General features: G+C 35.2%; 1 pseudogene; it reads left to right on the top strand.

The window, feature by feature from the left end:
- The first annotated feature begins 381 nt into the window (after positions 1-381).
- LOC131813442 (rRNA-processing protein FCF1 homolog) lies at positions 382-1,942 on the top strand (annotated as a pseudogene).
- The last annotated feature ends 10,816 nt before the right edge of the window (positions 1,943-12,758 follow it).

Genomic DNA, 12,758 nt, shown 5'->3' with positions numbered 1-12,758 from the left:
TCTGCTCAGCAGGGAGCCTGCTTCCCCCTCTCTCTCTCTGCCTGCCTCTCTTCCTGCCTGTGATCTGTGTCTGTCAAATAAATAAACAAAATCTTAAAAAAAGAAAGAAAGAAAGAAAGAAAGAAAGAAAAAGAAAGAATCTTATGGATACTATTTGTTCTGCCTTCTTTATACTAGTACCTTAAAACATTACTGAAAAAGGAAATGTCCTGGATCATGGGGATCATTTCTTTAAATTGAAGCTATGTTATCTATGGTTTCTTTAATCAAATATGACAAATTGAATTGCCCAAGGGAAGAGCTAAGTCAAATTTCTCTACAACATAAAAACAACAACAACAAAACACACACACACACACGAAACAAGAGTATGGTGTGAACATGGGGAAGCAAAAGAAAGCAAGAAAGTATGTGACCAAGAAGCCAATGCTTAGACTCTAAGATCAGGGGCTTAAGCAGTAGGATAGAATTAACCAGTCAGGAAATGACAGGTGTTGGCAAGGATGCAGAGAAAGGGGATCCCTCCTACATTGTTGGTGTGAATGCAAGCTGGTGCAGCCACTCTGGAAAGCAGTATGGAGTTTTCTTAAAAAGTAGGAAATAGAGATACCCTACGACCCAGCAATTGCACTACTGGGTATTTACCCTAAAGGTATGAATGTAGTGATCTCAAGGGGCATGTGCACCCCAATGTTTATAGCAGCAATGTCCACAATAGCCAAACTATGGAAAGAACCTATATATCCATCAACAGACAAATGGATAAAGAAGATATTTTATTTTATATATATATATATATATATATATATATATATATATATATATATATATATATATAAAATGCAGCCATCAAAAAAATCTTGCCATTTGCAAGACATGAATGGAACCAGAGGGTATTATGCTAAGTGAAATAAGTCAATCAGAGGACAATTATCATATAATCTCTCTGATATAAGGAATTTGAGAGGCAGGGCAGGGGTTAGTGGGAGGGAAGGGAGAAAAAAATGAAAGATGGGACCAGGGAGGGAGACAAACCATAAGAGACTGTTAATCTTAGGAAGCAAACTGAGGGCGGCTGGGGGTGGTGGGCGGAGGATAGGGTGGCTGGGTGATAGACATTGGGGAAAGTATGTGCTATTGTGAGTGTTGTGTATTGTGTAAGACTAATGACTCACAGATCTGTACCCCTGAAATAAAAAATACATTATATGTTAATTTAAAAAAAAAAAAAAAAGGAAAGAAAAGAAAGATCCCACTGCACTCAAGGAAAGAGAAATCCCCCAGCATCTTTCCTGGTTATTCTTCTAATATAACACACAAGTGGGCCTACCTTACCACATTCTGATTGATACCAACTTTATCACCTTTTCCATTAAAGCCAAACTTGACTTAGTAGAGCCAATGATGGACTGTCTTTTTTTTTTTTTTTAAAGATTTTATTTATTTATTTGACAGAGCGAGAGATCACAAGTAGGCAGAGAGGCAGGCAGAGAGAGAGGGAGAAGCAGTCTTCCCGCCGAGCAGAGAACCTGACGTGGGGCTCAATCCCAAGACCCTGAGATCATGACCTGGGCCAAAAGCAGAGGCTTAACCCACTGAGCCACCCAGGTACCCCAGTGGTGGACTGTCTTTGTGCCAAGTGTATATCCCTTGTATAACTGTGTAATGGCTGAAATTGTGAAACTGGGGCAAAATTATTGAGTGGCTCTAAGGATTGCCAAAGATCCAGGATTTGAACTATTACCATGCACACACATGGGAACCTATGCAGATGACTGCTTAGTTCAGAGAGTAACTCAGCACGAGCGCTACATTGTGGTCGCAGTTGACTGGGACCTTAAATGAAGGATTCAGAAGTTCCCCAGAGTTCCCATCATGTATTTCTAACCATAGGTACAACACTGAGCAGATGCCAGATGATTATGGAACCCCTCGGTTCTAATTCTTAAAAGAATGCCTCCCTTTACCAACTTTTTCTGTTGCCAGTTCCTGTTAGCAATATGCTATAGCAGAATTATTCTTTTTACTCGTTTCTCTGTTATGAGCTGAGTTTGGTTAAATACACTCACCTTTTGATATTGTTTGGATACTTTGTATTGTCTTAAATACAATTGTATTGTCTTAATTGTATTGTCTTAATAAATCAGATGATTGCACATATTTAAAAAAAACATAAATTTTCAAAAGGGACGTATTTCTAAGGAAATTGATGTGTTCCTGAGAGTCATGTGTGGCATTTAAAGAAAATTGCCTGTAAGTATACATATAATTTGTTTATTCAACATATTTACTGTATCCTATTACATGGCAGGCATTGTTCCTAAGAGTCAAAGATACAGTGATGACCCAGAGAGCCAAAGTTCTTACTCTCATTTTACTGAGATATGTAGAAATCAGCAAATAAAATTAGTGAGTAAACATATAAGTAGTTATAAATGCCATGAAAAATTAACAAGGTAAGGCAATGGAGAGTTCTATGAAGTGGCATTTTGATACTGTGATTAAGGCCTGAATAGAGAATTGGTGTTCCCATGCAGGGGACAATGAGTGCGATGATTCTAAAACAGGAACTAGCTTTGTATTTTCAAAACAGGCAAGAATATCAGAATATCCAGAAAGGAATAACTGAGTAGATAGAATGGGTGTGATCAGTAGTTCACAGTTATGGGAAGAGTCCTTACTAATGAATTCTTATTCCATGGAAACCATTGTGGCTTTTTTCCTTAGTGCAATGAGAAGCAGCCTTTGGGTGCGGGAGGGTGGTGGCTATGAAGCGACACAATCTGATTATTGTTTTCATACAATTATTTGAGGAGGAAATTCTGCTGTAAAAACAGTAACAGAAAATTATATGTTAGGTGACATGGAGAGAAAAAAATGATCTATTTCAAGGAGGGATTCTAGAAGACTCTAAAATGGAGATATTTGATCAGAATCCTGAATGAAGTAAGGGAGTGAATCCTGTGGAAATCTCTAGGATGGATATTCTGGGCAGTTGCTTTTGAGGAATAGCAGTAAGTCCAGTATGGCCTGAATAGGGAGTCTAATGGGAAAAATGAAAGGCAGTAATTTTGGAGACAGAGATATAGGGCAGGTCATATAGTGCCTTTTACCCCCTGGTCAAGTGTTGAGGTTTTTTTAGACAGATTTGAAGGTTATTGAGCAGGGGAGTGACATGCTTTGTCTTTTGCTGAAAGCATGATGCCATTTCACCGAGGTGGTTTTCACTGCCAGGTAGCAAATAGTTTTCAGAAGGAAAAAGGGGAAGCCGGAATGCCACTTCTGAAATTATTGCAGGAGTCCAGTTGAGAGATGGGGATAGGGGGCAAAGTCATAATGGCTCTGCAGAGTGGGCGATTTAGGATAAATCTTACGTTAGATTCAAACAACATGAAAACAGATTGCATGTTGAGTGTTAAAGGAGTCGAGGAAACTCTTTTTAATAGGATTTTAATACTCCTTTTCAACTGCTGATTTACAGATTTGTGGTCATCATGGTTTTTTTTTGTTTGTTTCCATTTAATCTTTTTGCTCTGTCAAGCCTCAGGATGAAAGGATAAACAACGAATAACCCCTCTCTCAAGCTTGGCCTCATTTCCCACTGTGTTATTTTTTCTTCTCAGATGTACATATATGCTGCTGCACATAATTATACATTTTTGTATGGAGAAAAATAGAACATTCGATGCCTGATGAGCATCACAATAAACTTTTCTCATAAGTAAACTTCCTTACGGTGCCAGACACAAAATGTCAAGGAGTTCTTTAGCACTTTTCCACAGACATCAATGTTTCTATTCCCTGCTCAGCAGAGTTCTATATTCAGTGACATTACAAAGTCATTTGAAGGGAAGTTGCCTGGTGAGAGAGAAGATGATAGTCTTCTTCGTCTTTTAAGTAACTGAAAAATGTTTCAGCAAGACAAATTTCACAGTGTTCTAATTCTTTTTTTTTTTTTTTCTTTCTAAGTGGAAGTCCTCTTCTAAGTGAACATTTGAAGATCGGAAACCTAAGAAATGTCCTGATAACTGCTAGGAAAGAGAGAATGTCTTTCTGTATTCTTCCAGTCTCTCATTAAAGATACTGAATATTCTAAGAGAAAATGTCTAATTCTAGTAGGGCGAGGTTGCTGATTCTGTTTTACGTTTTTGGGCAGTACACAGTAGTATAAAATAAACTATCTCTCAAATTCCTTTGTAATTTCAATTCAGCTAACTGTACTCACATAAAATACATTTAATCTAGGTCTCGCAGAATAATTAGGTTCTCGAAGAAGGGAGACTGGGGAAGACACACCAAGAGGCATAAGAAACTGCTCAGAGTAAGTGCTGTCAAAAAGAAACTGCATCCAATGGAGTTAAAAAGTTAAAAAGGCAAGAAGACTTTACTCAAGATTACTGCAGTAGAGGTTGAGACTATTGCAGTGGTGGAGAGGGACCTAACTCAACCCCACTGAAACAAAAGATGGAAGTGTTTGTAAAGCACTGGGTTAAGCTAGTAGGAAAGAACTGGAGGGCTTTAGAAGGGAGATTGGTCAATGTGGTTCGTGTTTGGTAATCAGTACTTAGCAAAGTGAGGCTCCTACCCTCCCACAGAGTGAGATATAGGGGACCCATCATCTTGCTGATTTCGATTTCAAAGGGATGGCTTTGTAGTCTGGGAAAGACATTCCTGGGCTGTAATCCTACCAAGAGGCTGGGGGAACATTTGCATTTCAGTGGAACAGAGAAATAATTTAAAATAACAAGATTTTTGTTGGTTTGTTTTTTTAATAAGTGATCTAAAAAAGGGGAGGTCAGAGGCCGATAATCAAGAAGTACATTCTCTGAAGTTTACTGGAGCTGAGGGGACTATGGAGGATGTCTTGGTCAGTGCAGGAAAAACATGGCCGCTGAATATGAAGTGTGAAGCCCCTTCTTTTGAAATGACTTACTCATAGTACTATTATTAGAAGATTTTCTTGCTTTTGACAAGGAAGGTAGGTTGAAGGGCCAAAAGGGAAGACTAAGGCAAACTGGTGAGAAGGCTACTACATCACTCATACACACCAGCTGGTAAAGACCTATTATAATGTCAGAAGCCATGCAAATGAGAAGATAGATGAGCAAAGAATAACTAAGTGAAACCAAATATTTCTCTATTATCAATATATGTCATTGCTGTTTATTATCTACCCTTATTTCTGGTAGCAACCAAACTTCTCTGTCATTTAAACTTAGTTTTGCTCATTTCTATTACCCTGCATTTGTCGGTATTTTAAATAGCCACATGGGACCCACAGATTTAACAGACAGATGTCCATCAGTGAAAACAGAAGATGAGTAAAACTCTTGAGCCATTTAGTTACTGAAGATTATAATTACCTTGGCATTAGAGTTCCTAGAGGTTTATATAATTCCTGTCCATTCTCTGGATGGTGATCTAATGGTTTTGCTTCTGACATGAAGGAAGCTATTCCTAATGTTCCCGGCAGATTAATTCACTAGAGAAAGGTGAGTGACAGTGTACTGCCAACGGTTATGATTTCCTCTTCTTGGCTGCTGTTTAGTCTGTTGTTTCATGTTTTTAGCATTAAGAAAACTTTTACGAGTTTGTGCCAACAACACTCTCCTGGGGAACTTAATTGTCTGTGTCTGTCTGTGTAACAGACATTATGACTGCAGAAGGCACAAACATGAGATCTGCAGAGTGTCACATGATTGCTTCACTTTGAAACACATTCAAGAAAGTTCATTTAGGATTTCTAAATGAATAATGTTGTCAATAGTTTACTCTAGGATAATTTACTGAATAGCTTTCATGACACCGAAGAAAAATAGCTGCCATACGTATTCTGGTTTTTAAAAAATAGCTCTGATTCAAAACTATTATTATTAGAAATTTATTTCCTTTCCTTTTTGTAGTTCATCTCTTTTCTGGAAATACTTCTTTGTCCTTCTGTTTCTTTTGAATAGGCAAAGTGACTCATGACAGCATAAATTATTAGGTTAATTTTGGGAAATGAATGAGATTTATTGAATTAAAGATCCATACATGGGTAGAATATATTTACCTCTAAGTTGGACATAGTTAGAACTGGCTATGCAAAAACTTAATATCAATCTTATGCCATTCTTTGATTTTTGTTTTGAAATGCATTATTTTTATCCTGACCACATTCAGACACTATAACTGGGAAGTTCTATGTGTGTATAAATTTAATACATTGGATGTAATACAGTGAAAAAAATTTTCTACTTAATAAGTAAGAGATAAGAAATAAGATCCAAGCTATTGGGGCTAAGAATAAATGTAAGACCTCAAGATGTAGAATTCTTGACCTTCAGCTCCTGTGACCCATTATTGATTGCTGAGCTGCCTGTCATGGGAAGACTGAGTGGAATTCAGGCTAGTCAGAGTAGTTCAGACTTTGATGACACAAACAGCCTTTTTTATTTACAGAATATTGTTTTAAAAATACATGTTTTTTAACTTCTTAATTGTGTATAAAACTATTTTTACTCTTTAAGAGTACAGCTGAATTGTGTATTTGGATTCATTTGGCTCATACTTGAGCATGTAGTTTGTTATTTCAGGGAGTAATAACAACAAAACAAATTGATTATGGAGTACCAGATTTGTATAATAGTTTATGCAGTAATGTAAATTGCATCCACATAATCCACATTATGCTGGTGGTCTCTTAAGAGACTTCTGAGGGAAAAAAACACACCTAGATTCTTTCATTCTTCATGAATGACAAAAACATCTTCATTCATATAACAAATATGGATATAGTACTATTGTGTACCACATAGGATGAAGTCAAAGTTAAGGTAGGCATAATCCTTGTTATTATATAACTTCTTGTTTGGTATTGTGACTAGTAAACTAGGAGGAAACAACAACAGTTGACCGTCATTTTATGGTGATATGTGTCAAGACTCTTCTTATATATCATAAGCACTTTTTCTGTTGCAGTAAACTAGAGATTTGCTTGATTTTCTGCCCCAGATGAAGGTAATCAAAATTATGATACTGAAAGAGGGCTAAAATGAATGGATAGTTATTAAAAGGGATTAAAAAGAGAACTACATGTATTTCATGCTCAACTTGTGTTCCAAAGAGCAATATTTTCATTAATGAATATTAATGTATAAGGGTTAAATGTTCAGAGTAGAAGCATGTCTATTTTTAGGGTAAATTTTTATGAGTTAGGAAATTATAATATATCCATGAAACCATCAAGTTAATTTTTTCAGTCTCAAGTGTATCAATGTGAACAGAATTTCTTTTCCCATTCAATTGTTTGGTGCCTTTATAGTAAATCAAATGATTCTGTCCGTTTGGGTCTATTTCTATCCTCTATTATTTTCCATTGGCCTTTTGTCTACCCTCATATGCTGGAACTACACTTTCTAGATTACTATAGCTTTATAGAGGATCTGGAAATTAGGTAGTATATGCCATCGAATACTGTTCTTTACAAAGTAGTATTGGTTATTCTTAGTCCTTTGCTTTTTCATATAATTCCTTAGAGTCACCTTGTCATTTTCTACCAATATGCTTGCTACAATTTTGATTGTACATAAACATAAACATAAACATAAAAAGATTTATTAGAACTGTTGGGGGATAATGATATCTTAACACTATGTAGACTTTCAGTCCATTATTTTCATATATCTCCTTATTTATATCTTCATTTGATCACAATTATCTTTAGAGTTTACAGTTTGGAAATCTTATACATCTATCTTTATATTCATTTATAGTTTTCATATTTTTGCACGTGATATTTAAAATTTTCTTTTCCAATTATTCATTAGTATTGAATAGATATACAATTGATTTTTCCATACTTTGACATTGCTAAATTTATTTGTTATTTTTTATGGTTCATTTGTAGAGTCCTTGGGATTTTCTACATAGAAACTGAGAATAAAGGTAATTTTATTTTTTTCTTCCTAACCTGATACCTTTGAGGTCATTATCTTCCTTTTACTAGATAGGACTTGCAGAACAAAGTTGAATAAAACTTGCACAGAGAGATATCTTTTCCTTCTTCTGGAATATAGGACAAAAAGGACTGACTTTTTGCCAATAAGTATCTTGTTCACTGAGATGTTTTTGAAGATACCCTTTATCAGATTGAGGAAGTTCTACCTATCCTTACTTTACCAACAGTTTGCTTTCATAAGTAATGTTGAGCTTTTTCAAAAGTAGTCCTTCATTTAAGGTGATTATGAGTTTATTCCTTTTTTCTGTGTTTGGTAAATTACATTAATTGATTTCTGGATTATGAAGTATTCTTACATCTTGGAACAAATGTGTTCATTTGGGTGTAAATGCTACTTCTGTGTTATGATTTTTACATATTGCTGAATTCATTTGCTAATACTCTGTCCATCTACATTCATGAGGCACACTGGTTAACACATGAACATAGACATTCTTATAAGCTCTTGTGAAGTTGTTACTGCCTTATGAGTTTCCGGAAATGTTTGTGAATGATTGATACTATTTCCTCCTAACATATTTGATTAAATTCACCAATATAGTTATTTGGATATAGTGTTTTCTTTCTGGAAAGGCTTTTAATTATGAATTCAATTTCTTTAATGAACTTAGGGCTATTCAAATTTTTTTTTCCCCTTACATCACTTTAAAAAAATGTTTTCAAGTAAAGTCTGTTCAAATGGTGGTTGAGCAATTGGATATCAAAACAAAAGAAAATGAATGTTGACTTTTTTTAAAATTTTTTATTTTTTATAAACATATAATATATTTTTATCCCCAGGGGTACAGATCTGTGAATCGCCAGGTTTACACACTTCACAGCACTCACCATAGCACATACCCTCCCCAATGTCCATAACCCTACCCCGCTTCTCCCAACCCCCCTCTCCCCAGCAACCCTCAGTTTGTTTTGTGAGATTAAGAGTCACTTATGGTTTGTCTCCCTCCCAATCCCATCTGGTTTCATTTATTCTTCTCCTACCCCCTTAACCACCCATGTTGCATCACCTCTTCCTCATATCAGGGAGATCATATGATAGTTGTCTTTCTCTGCTTGACTTATTTCGCTAAGCATGATACCCTCTAGTTCCATCCATGTTGTCGCAAATGGCAATATTTCACTTCTTTTGATGGCTTCATAGTATTCCATTGTGTATGTTGACTTCTAATTCGTATTTTAAACAAAAATTAATTAATTAAAATTAATTAATTAAAATTAATTAATACATAAACATAAAAAGTAGAACCATTTAGCTTGTAGGAAAAACCGGGAGCATACATTTTGTACTCTGGGGTAGGTAAATAGTTTTTAGTCAGGACACAAAAAATAGTAAGTTTATATAAAAGGAAAATAATAAGTTGAACTTCGGGAAGCAAAAATACTGCTGGTTAAAACATACTGTTAAGCAAATGAATATCCAAGCCACTGGCTGAGGGAAAATTTTAGCAATACACATATATGACAGTGAACTTATGTCAGGAATGTAAAGGACTCATAAACAATTCAACTGAAAAATACTCAAAATAGTTGAAAAGACTATTCACAAAGGGAGAAGTATAAATAGCCAATAAACACAAGAAAATATGGTCAGCATTGTATTAACCAGGAAAATACAAATTAAAGCCACAATGACATACCACTGTACTCTTTCTCTAGAATAGCTAAACTTAAAACCACTGAGCATTCCAAATGTTGGTGAGAGTATGGAGCAACTGGAACACTCAGACATTGTTAGTGAAACTGTAAGATGGTTATAACCATCTTGGAAAACAGTTTGGATGTTTCTTCTAAGCTTAAATATCCACCTCCCTGTATTCCAGTGATTTTATTCCTAGGTTTTTAGCTGGGAGAAATGAAAACTTATACCAGTAAAAAGACATGTACAGAAATGTGAGTAGCAGCTTTATTCCCAACAGTCAAGAAATGGAAGAAACCCAATATCCATTAATAGGAGAATGGGTCAGCAAATTGTAGCATAATCATACAGTTTTATGGTAAAACTAAGTAATAGACTGATGCACACAGTAGTATAGATGAATCTTAAAAATACACTGATAGGACCTAGACACAAATGCATACTAACTGCATAGTTGTATTTTTGAGAAGTTTTAGAAGGCAAAACTTTTTCATTGGAGTAGAGGAAGTGGGATTTCTTCTGCAGGGAGAGCATTTCTCTGAAGGAGGATAGGGAACTTGCTGAGGCATTGGAAATATTCTGTATCTGGATAGGGATGTGGTTGTTGGCATTTGTCAAAACTCATCAAACCATTCAGCCAAGATTTGTGCATTTTGCTGGATGAAAATTATATCTCGATTTTTTAAGAAAATAAAATAAAAATCACTTAATTTTTCAAAAAATTATAATGCAAAAGGGAATACACTGATTGTACTATGCAAGGTGAGAATTCAACTGTAAGAGATTTACGTGTATGTTCAAAAGTCAAATTATGGTACATAGGAAAAAACAAAAAAATGCCTATAATATAGTTCATCTCTTGGGAAGAATTGAATCAGTGAAAATATGTTATGATTTCTGTGTGCAGTTCACCAAATGGTGCTATTAAAATGCACATTAATAGTACTAAGAAACCACAGCCCCAGATGCATATATGCAAATTTATCTAGGGATAGTATGGGTTTCATTATTATTTTTATTTTAAATAATTTTCATAAATTTTATCTTTGAGAAAGCCTGAAATTATAAAGTAGTTTCAGAAAAACTAAAAATATATCTAAGAACACTTTGCAAGTTTTATTTGATTTCATGTTTGAGCTGAAATATGATTGTCTTTGGCATTTTAAGTATTTTAAATTTTACTCATTTTAATTTGCATATCATTTTAAATTTAAATATCAATTTTAAAATTCAAATATATCTTATGCTTATATATGGAACATATTTTTAAGTAATACAGTTTTTAAAAGTAACTTTAGAGAGAAGTAAAGTAAAAGAAATGATGATGGAAAAAATAAATTAATGAAAGAGGCTCCAACCTCATATATCTTAAATTCTTAGTTTTTATAAGTTGGGAGAATGATCTTCATTTTTTTTTTCCCAGTTTTTCCTACTGTTACTAATCAATGGAAACATATGGAATAGTTCAAAAGGTTTAGCCTTCAATTCAAAAACTTTCAGAAATTTATATTAGCAATAGTGTTGTAAGTACAAATGATTTTGTTATATAAACATTTGCTGACTTAATTCTCTCTCTCCATCTGTGAGATAGTTACCATTTGCCATTTTCACATTATTCTGACATTACCAGAAGTAAACTGACTATAAATCTTCAAATGTATTAGCTGGTGTACTTTTCTTTTATTGAATTACTGTTTTCATCTTGCTACATCTTCATAATTGAGTGTGCCACATACGTACAACATCTGATGATTGGTAGAACTTAATTGTTTCAGTCTGGGCTTAAGAAAGAAAGGTGTTTATGGTAATATAATTTCTGTGTTTTAAGTATTAGTATAAAATAATGTTTGAATGGTTTGAAAAATTGTACGATTTTACTTTCTTGAATTGAGCATGATTGGTGTCTCCTATGGTGTCATATCTAATTCCTTCTCTAAAGTATGTAAAGAATATTCAACAGGGTATGTTTGCATTTAATAGTTTAAATACACTTTATCCCAGGATATATTCAGTTCTGCTGATACCTTAATGGGGCAGCTGCTTGTTTCTTTAGAATAAAGCATTTTCACTCTCACAAAGTAGCCAAAGAAGACATTTTTGCTCACATATGTAATAGTTGATTTTTATGAGACTTATTTATAGACCTAAAATAAGTTCAGTATCTTAATCTTCAAAGTTAATTAGAAAAAGTAATTTTAAATAAGCAATTAATATTGCCTGTATTGTGCATTTATTAAATAGTATTCCTTGCATCACAAACCTTATGTCAGTGGAATCGTCCATTGTATAAGTTTTTGAGGAATGTGTGTCACCAAAGGCCCAGTATTCCCTTTCCTCTGTCTCTGGTGGCTAAGGCGCAGATTATGATCAGGATGCCACCCTTCTTATTCCCATTCAGTGCTTTTTTTTTTTTTTTTAAGATTTTATGTATTTATTTGACAGAGAGAAATCACAAGTAGATGGAGAGGCAGGCAGAGAGAGAGAGAGAGGGAAGCAGGCTCCCCGCTGAGCAGAGAGCCCGATGCGGGACTCGATCCCAGGACCCTGAGATCATGACCTGAGCTGAAGGCAGCTGCTTAACCCACTGAGCCACCCAGGCGCCCCCCATTCACTGCTTTTATATGGGATTGACTTGTGAGTCTTGTAAGTATAGATGCAGAGACTGGAACTCAATTCATAAAGGGTGTGGCTGCAGAACTGTACAGTTGTGTCTGATGTCAAGAATGCCTGTGGTGCTGGTGATCCCCAGTGGAAGGGGTAGCAGTGTATCTTAAGTAAACACTTCCCAGGTGTCACTTTAGGAGTGGCTTCTTCTGTATGGCTTGCTTTCCTTTGCTTTCTAAAACCTGTTGCAGTTACCTTTATGGTAATAATGTGAGCTTTCTGACATCCCTTCATTCAGGCTATTTTCTACTTAGTTTTGTTGCCTTATTAATTTATTTATTTATAAGAGAGGGGGTAGGGGAGGGGCAGAGGGAGAGTGAGAGAGAGAATTTTAAGGAGGCTACTCACCCCTAGCACGGAGCCCGAGATGGGGTTTCATCTCACAATCCTGAGATCATGGCCTGAGCTGAAATTGAGTCAGACACTTAATGTACTGAGCCATCCAGGCACCGCAGTAGT

Source organism: Mustela lutreola, chromosome 13 (assembly GCF_030435805.1).
Source record: "Mustela lutreola isolate mMusLut2 chromosome 13, mMusLut2.pri, whole genome shotgun sequence".
In the NCBI taxonomy this organism is placed as follows: Eukaryota; Metazoa; Chordata; class Mammalia; order Carnivora; family Mustelidae; genus Mustela; species Mustela lutreola.
This window is presented reverse-complemented; position numbering and strand designations above follow the sequence as displayed.